This window comes from Girardinichthys multiradiatus, chromosome 10 (assembly GCF_021462225.1).
Source record: "Girardinichthys multiradiatus isolate DD_20200921_A chromosome 10, DD_fGirMul_XY1, whole genome shotgun sequence".
NCBI classification, from domain to species: domain Eukaryota; kingdom Metazoa; phylum Chordata; class Actinopteri; order Cyprinodontiformes; family Goodeidae; genus Girardinichthys; species Girardinichthys multiradiatus.
In genome coordinates this window covers 23,335,133-23,341,075 of record NC_061803.1, presented here as the reverse complement: position 1 = coordinate 23,341,075, position 5,943 = coordinate 23,335,133, and the positions used below count along the sequence as shown (strand labels likewise).

At 46.9% G+C, this 5,943-nt stretch overlaps 1 long non-coding RNA gene across 2 annotated transcripts; it reads right to left on the bottom strand.

The window, feature by feature from the left end:
- Positions 1-604: 604 nt before the first annotated feature.
- On the bottom strand, positions 605-3,095 carry LOC124875599. 2 transcript variants are annotated; one of them, XR_007040073.1, is made up of 3 exons: positions 1,087-3,095; positions 754-999; positions 605-684 (listed from the first exon to the last, which is right to left on the bottom strand). It is a non-coding gene; the product is annotated as an uncharacterized LOC124875599 (long non-coding RNA). The 2 variants fall into 2 exon arrangements; XR_007040074.1 differs by having other exon boundaries at positions 605-999.
- Between the last annotated feature and the right edge of the window lie 2,848 nt (positions 3,096-5,943).

Below are 5,943 nucleotides of genomic sequence, written 5' to 3'. Positions count from 1 at the left end.
TTGAGGACCCAGAGGTCCGGACCTCAGTATTTTTCTGCTGTGTATATAATAAAAAAATCAATCAAAACAATGCACTAAAATAAAAACCAGAAGTGGAAGAGTGCAGCTGACAGTAAACGTAATAGAGGAAACTTGCTAAAAATATTGTACTTCAATTTCATTCTTCTACAAATAACAGTTCACTAGTCTTCATCTTTCATAACACTGTTTAAGTTTAGTTAGAATAGTTACCACCCATTTACGACGTTGTTTGATTTGTGTTGGTGCATTTTTTGTGAGCAGCTGTGACAGACTATTAGCTAATGTTCGATTCAATTCAAATCAATTCAGTTTATTTATATAGTGCCAATTCACAACACATGTCGTCTCAAGGCACTTCACAAAAGTCAGGTACATACATTCCAATTAATCCTAATCATTGAACAGTGCAGTCAGATTCAGTTATTTATTCAAATTGGATAAAAAGTTTTTCTATCTAAGGAAACCCAGCAGATTGTATCCAGTCAGTGACTTGCAGCATTCACTCCTCCCGGATGAGCAGCTAATGTGTCATATCTTTAGAGATTTGTTTGACCAACATGCAAACCACACTCAGGAGAACAGAGAACGTTAAAAGGTTTATTTTACAGGTCTTATTTAAAGACCTGTAAAAGCACAGGCAGGGTCGCAGGCTTCTCGGGTTCTCTAGAGAGAGAAGCGCTGGTTAATTCAGGACAAATTTCAGATATCTCAAAAAGGTCCAAACTTGCTTACTTCGTCTCTGGTTGTTACTGAACCGGAGGGGCCTTCCAATGGGGCTGGGAGTCAGGAAATCCAGAAAGTGGTCCAGCAAGGAACGATCCACGGCTGGTCAGAGTACTCAAAGGGACAGGGTCTTAGAAGGATCCAGGAGCCAAGCCAACAGTCGAATACAGAAAATCCAAAATCACCAACTGTCAGAATGAAGTGCTGGTTGTCTAGGTCCGGGGTAGCATGGAATCCGCCCACACCTCACAGGTACTAGTAAGAAAGCAGGAAAAAACAAAACACAGGGTAAGTACTTTAGTAAAGACAAAACTGGTATGGTTACTCTGGCATGAAGATTACCACATGGGCAAAACACTCAGGCATCGAAGGACTGGCGGCTGGCTCCTAAATACTCCTCCCAGGCACACGCAATCAGCCATCGATCAGGAACACCTGTTGCAGGAACAGACTGTGGCTCAAGGACGACCTCTGGTCGACCTACACAGCACGACAGTACCCCCGCCTCAATGACCGCCTCCAGGTGGTCCAGATGAGCTCGAGGGAAGAGAAGCCAGGTAATCTGTGATCAGGGACGGGTCACAGATGAAGGCCCGGGGAATCCAGGCACGGTCCTCTGGGCCGTAACCCTCCAAATCCACCGAGTATTGCCATCTCCCGCCGGGAATCCACAATCCGGCGGACGGGGAAAGCCGGGTGGCCCCCAAGGTCCCGGGAGGGTGGAGGGAGCTCGGCTAGAGGGCAAAGGTCACTGGTCTGGACGGGCTTGATTTGACAGACATGGAAAGTTGGGTGAATGCGCATAGAAGCGGGCAGGCGCAGACGAACAGCCGTGGGACTCAAAATAGTGTCGATTACATAGGGTCCAATAAATCGTGGAGCCAGTTTCTTGGAGAAGGACTTCAAGGGAATATTTTGGGCAGACAGCCATACCTTTTGACCAGGGAAGTATTCTGGTGCAGGAACCCTATGTGGTACGCATAGTGGTGATTTTGCTCCTCGGTACGCTGCAGAGCTGTCACAGTGTTGGCCCAAACCCTCCGACAGCGATGAATATGGTGCTGGACAGAAGTCACCGAGATCTCCTCCTCATCAGCAGGGAACAGCGGGGGCGGATAGCCCAGAGACACCTCAAATGGGGACAGCCCTGTGGCGGCAGAAACATGAGCATTGTGGGCATACTCAATCCACAGTAAGTACTCACTCCAGGTAGTGGCAGTGGTCGTAGTCAGGCATCGGAGCATGGGGTAACGGGGGCCTCACTGGTCATGTCAGGAGAGAACTGACGGGACAGGGCATCAGGTTTAACTTTCTTCGACCCAGGGAAGTACAAGATGGTGAGGTTAAACCGAGAGAAGAATAGGGACCAACGGGGCTGACGTGGGTTCAGTCTCCGAGCTGACTGGAGATAGGAAAGGTTCGTGTGATCCGTCCAGACCAGCACTGGATGTTGCGTGCCCTCCAGCCAATGGCGCCACTCCTCAAGGGCGAGCTTGATGGCCAGGGGTTCACGGTCCCCCACATTGTAGTTCCTTTCGGAGGGTGTCAGTCTGTGGGAAAAGTAATCACAGGGGTGGAGTTTATTATCTTCAGCAGAGCGTTGTGACAGCACAGCACCCACCCCAGATTCTGAGGCGTCTACCACCAGGATAAACTGTTTGGACGGGTCAGGCTGGAGAAGGATGGGTGCCAGTGCGAACTTCTCTTCTAAGGTCATAAAGTCTGCGTTGGCTTCGGGTGTCCAGGAGAAAGCCTCTCTCTAGCCTAACCTCTACCTGAAGCGGCAATAAAAATTGGCAAAGCTGAAGCTGTTTCCTGGAGTCAGGCACGGACAACTCTAGCACTGCTTTTATTTTTGCCGGGTCAGAGCATAGCTGTCCACTCCTCAGTGTAAACCCCAAGAAGGACACAGATGATTTGTGAAATTCACACTTCTCGGCTTTAATAAACAACCTGTTCTCTAGTAGCCATTGTAATACTAGGCGAAGATGAACTTGATGCTCTGTCAGATCTTTCGAATAGATGAGAATGTCGTCTAAGTATACAAAGACAAAAATGTTCAAAAAGTCATGAAGGACATCATTCACCAGGGCCTGAAATACCACTGGTGCATTGCATAATCCGAAAGGCATCACTAAATATTCAAAGTCACCCAAGGGAGTTTTAAAAGCTGTCTTCCACTCATCCCCCTGTCTTATGCGCACTAAATGGTACGCATTGCGCAAGTCTAGCTTGGTAAAGACAGTTGCCCCTTGGACGGGCTCCAAAGCAGCTGAAATGAGGGGGAGAGGGTATTTATTCTTCACCGTGATAGCATTTAACCCCCTGAAGTCTATACACGGCCGCAGGGACCCGTCTTTCTTGCTTACAAAGAAGAATCCTTCCCCCAAGTGGCGACGAAGAGTGTCTAATGAGCCCAGTGGCCAAAGATTTAGTGATGTAGTCCTCCAAGGCTCCAAGAAATCCGCCCACACCTCACAGGTACTAGTAGGAAAGCAGGAAAAAACAAAACACAGGGTAAGTACTTTAGTACAGACAAAACTGGTATGTTACTTTGGCATGAAGATTACCACATGGGCAAAACACTCAGGCATCGAAGGACTGGTGGCTGGCTCCTAAATACTCCTCCCAGGCACATGCAATCAGCCATCGATCAGGAACACCTGTTGCAGGAACATATTGTGGCTCAAGGACAAACTCTGGTGGACCAACACAGCACGACACTCCCAAGCCCCAACCTAATGTTTCCATCCATTAAATTAAGACAGAAAGGTTTTTTTTCTTTTTACTAAAGTTAGACTTTTTTTTTACAGGCTTTATAAATGAACACGGATCCTTTCTTTATTTAATCTAGACGATAAAAAGAGATTAAATAGACAGCTGCTGTCCATTCGCTCCTACCAGGATACATTGCTGAGACCCATGTCCCTGTGTTGTTCAAAACAAAACAAAAACTGACTGGTCTTTGTTATATTCACTCTAGACTACTACTGACCATGGATAGATGTATTAAGTGATATCCAGGCTAAAAGTGCCTGCAAAAATACATTACAAACTTATACACATTTAATAGTGAAACTGTATTACTTGATAAAGCACAATATTTATGGTAGTGTTCTTTTAGAAAAATATTTCAGTGAGTCAAATCTAAAATTAACTCATACTTAAAGACAGACTATGGCAGGCGGATAACTTTAGTCTATGTTTTTGATTTGTCAGGAGAGACAGGTGAGAGTGTGAGTACAGAGGTAAGATGTATGCTTGTTTTGAATGTGTTTGTGCACTGTGAACAATCAACATTCACATAAACTAATTCATGTCATTTCAGTGAGTCAACATAGTTGTGCCCTGAGACCCCTGTTGCCTCAGATGATGTCGCTCCCCATTGATTCCCACACACACACACACACACACACATACACACACACACACACACACACACACAAACACACACACACACGTCGCATTTAAGTCACTTACATTTTAAATAAAGGCTTCCATTTTAATGGCTGCACGGTGGCGCAGTTGGTAGCACTGTTGCCTTCCAGCAAGAAGGTCCTGGGTTCAATTCCTGGCCTGGGGTCTTTCTGCATGGAGTTTGCATGTTCTCCCCGTGCATGTGTGGGTTCTCACTGGGTACTCTAAATTGACCTTAGGTGAATGAGTGTGTGCATGTTTGTTTGTGTGTTGCCCTGTGATGGACTGGCGACCTGTCCAGGGTGTACCCTGCCTCTCGCCCATAGACTGCTGGAGATAGGCACCAGCTCCCCTGTGACCCACTATGGAATAAGCGGTAGAAAATGACTGACTGACTGACTTCCATTTTAATCATAGTAACTGATGTGCAGGGGGACAATGAGTGGTGGACCTCACTATTTCTGGCTACGGCCCTGCTCCTGCCCCGAAACAAACCACATTACAAAACTCACTAACTCGTACTGTGCCTTATGAGAGAAATAGTGAGAAGTGGCATGACACTACTGAAGTTGTAACGTGTCACATGGTCACAGGACCTGGGAGCCGAACTTGACTGTAAGTATACGTTTCCTGTCTGGTACAGTAGCGCTCAGAATTGTTGTCTGTGTGCCAAGAAAAAGCCCAACAGATTTACTTTCACAAGTGGAGCCTTACAGCTATCGCTTTAAAGCTCTGCTTGATATTTATAAAATAAACTTTATTAGAAACTACTTTGGGATTATTTTGATTGTTATGGACACGGAGACTGAAACGAAAAGGAAAAAATAAGAAGCACGAAAGAAAGAAAGGTGGGGCAAAAAGGAAAACGGGAGAGAAGGAGAAAAGAATGGAGGAGAGAAAGAAGGATGAAAAGAATACAAGATAACACCCTGCTTGCTTCTGCACCTGCAGAAACATTCATATTAACAGCTTTTTTACCAGAAAGTGCACCATACTTATTAATCCAAAATGTATTTAGTGGTAAATGTGGCCCAATATAGAACATTTGTGTATCTGTTAACACCTGAATCTAAACACCTGTGGATCTGAGTGTGAGTGCGCTTGTGTATACAAGGTTTCTCCATAAAAATATGCAAAAGCAAGTGTGAGGAACCACAGACCTGCCCCCCTGGACCCAGGACAATTATGGAGGAGATCCGAGCCATGGACATGTAAAGGACCCCCAGAGCACAGGAACCTCAGGAGAACCATCGCCGGGGCTACCGCAAACCCCGAGAGAAGAGCAGGGGAGAGTTCCAGGGGAACCACACAGCAGCCACAGTGCAGAAGCCCCAGGGAGCTGCAGTGACGAGCCCACAGGCCCAGCCGGCAGCCGTCTACGCCCGAGCAGATCCAACCATGGACCCAGAGACCCGAGACCCCGGGACATATCACTTCCCAAGCAGAGGCCAGAGAAAGCCCAGGCCCCGGCAAGCAGCTACCAGGAGTGAGCCGGCACACACCAAAGCACTGAGCCCCGGACACCGAGAACCAGAAGTACACCAGCAGGCAGAGACACCAACCACCAGCAGGTAGTGTGGTGGGGAGCAAATAGGCCCCACATGTGATGGGGGGCCTAAACTGATCCAGGAGAGGGAGCAGTCCAAGACCCAACCTGATACAAAAAACAGGCACACACAGTCACAATCATGCAGTCCCACCCTCATGCATACACATTAAAACACTCACAACCATGCAACCAAACGTAAAGACAAACAACAATGGAGGTCGTACACTCACTCA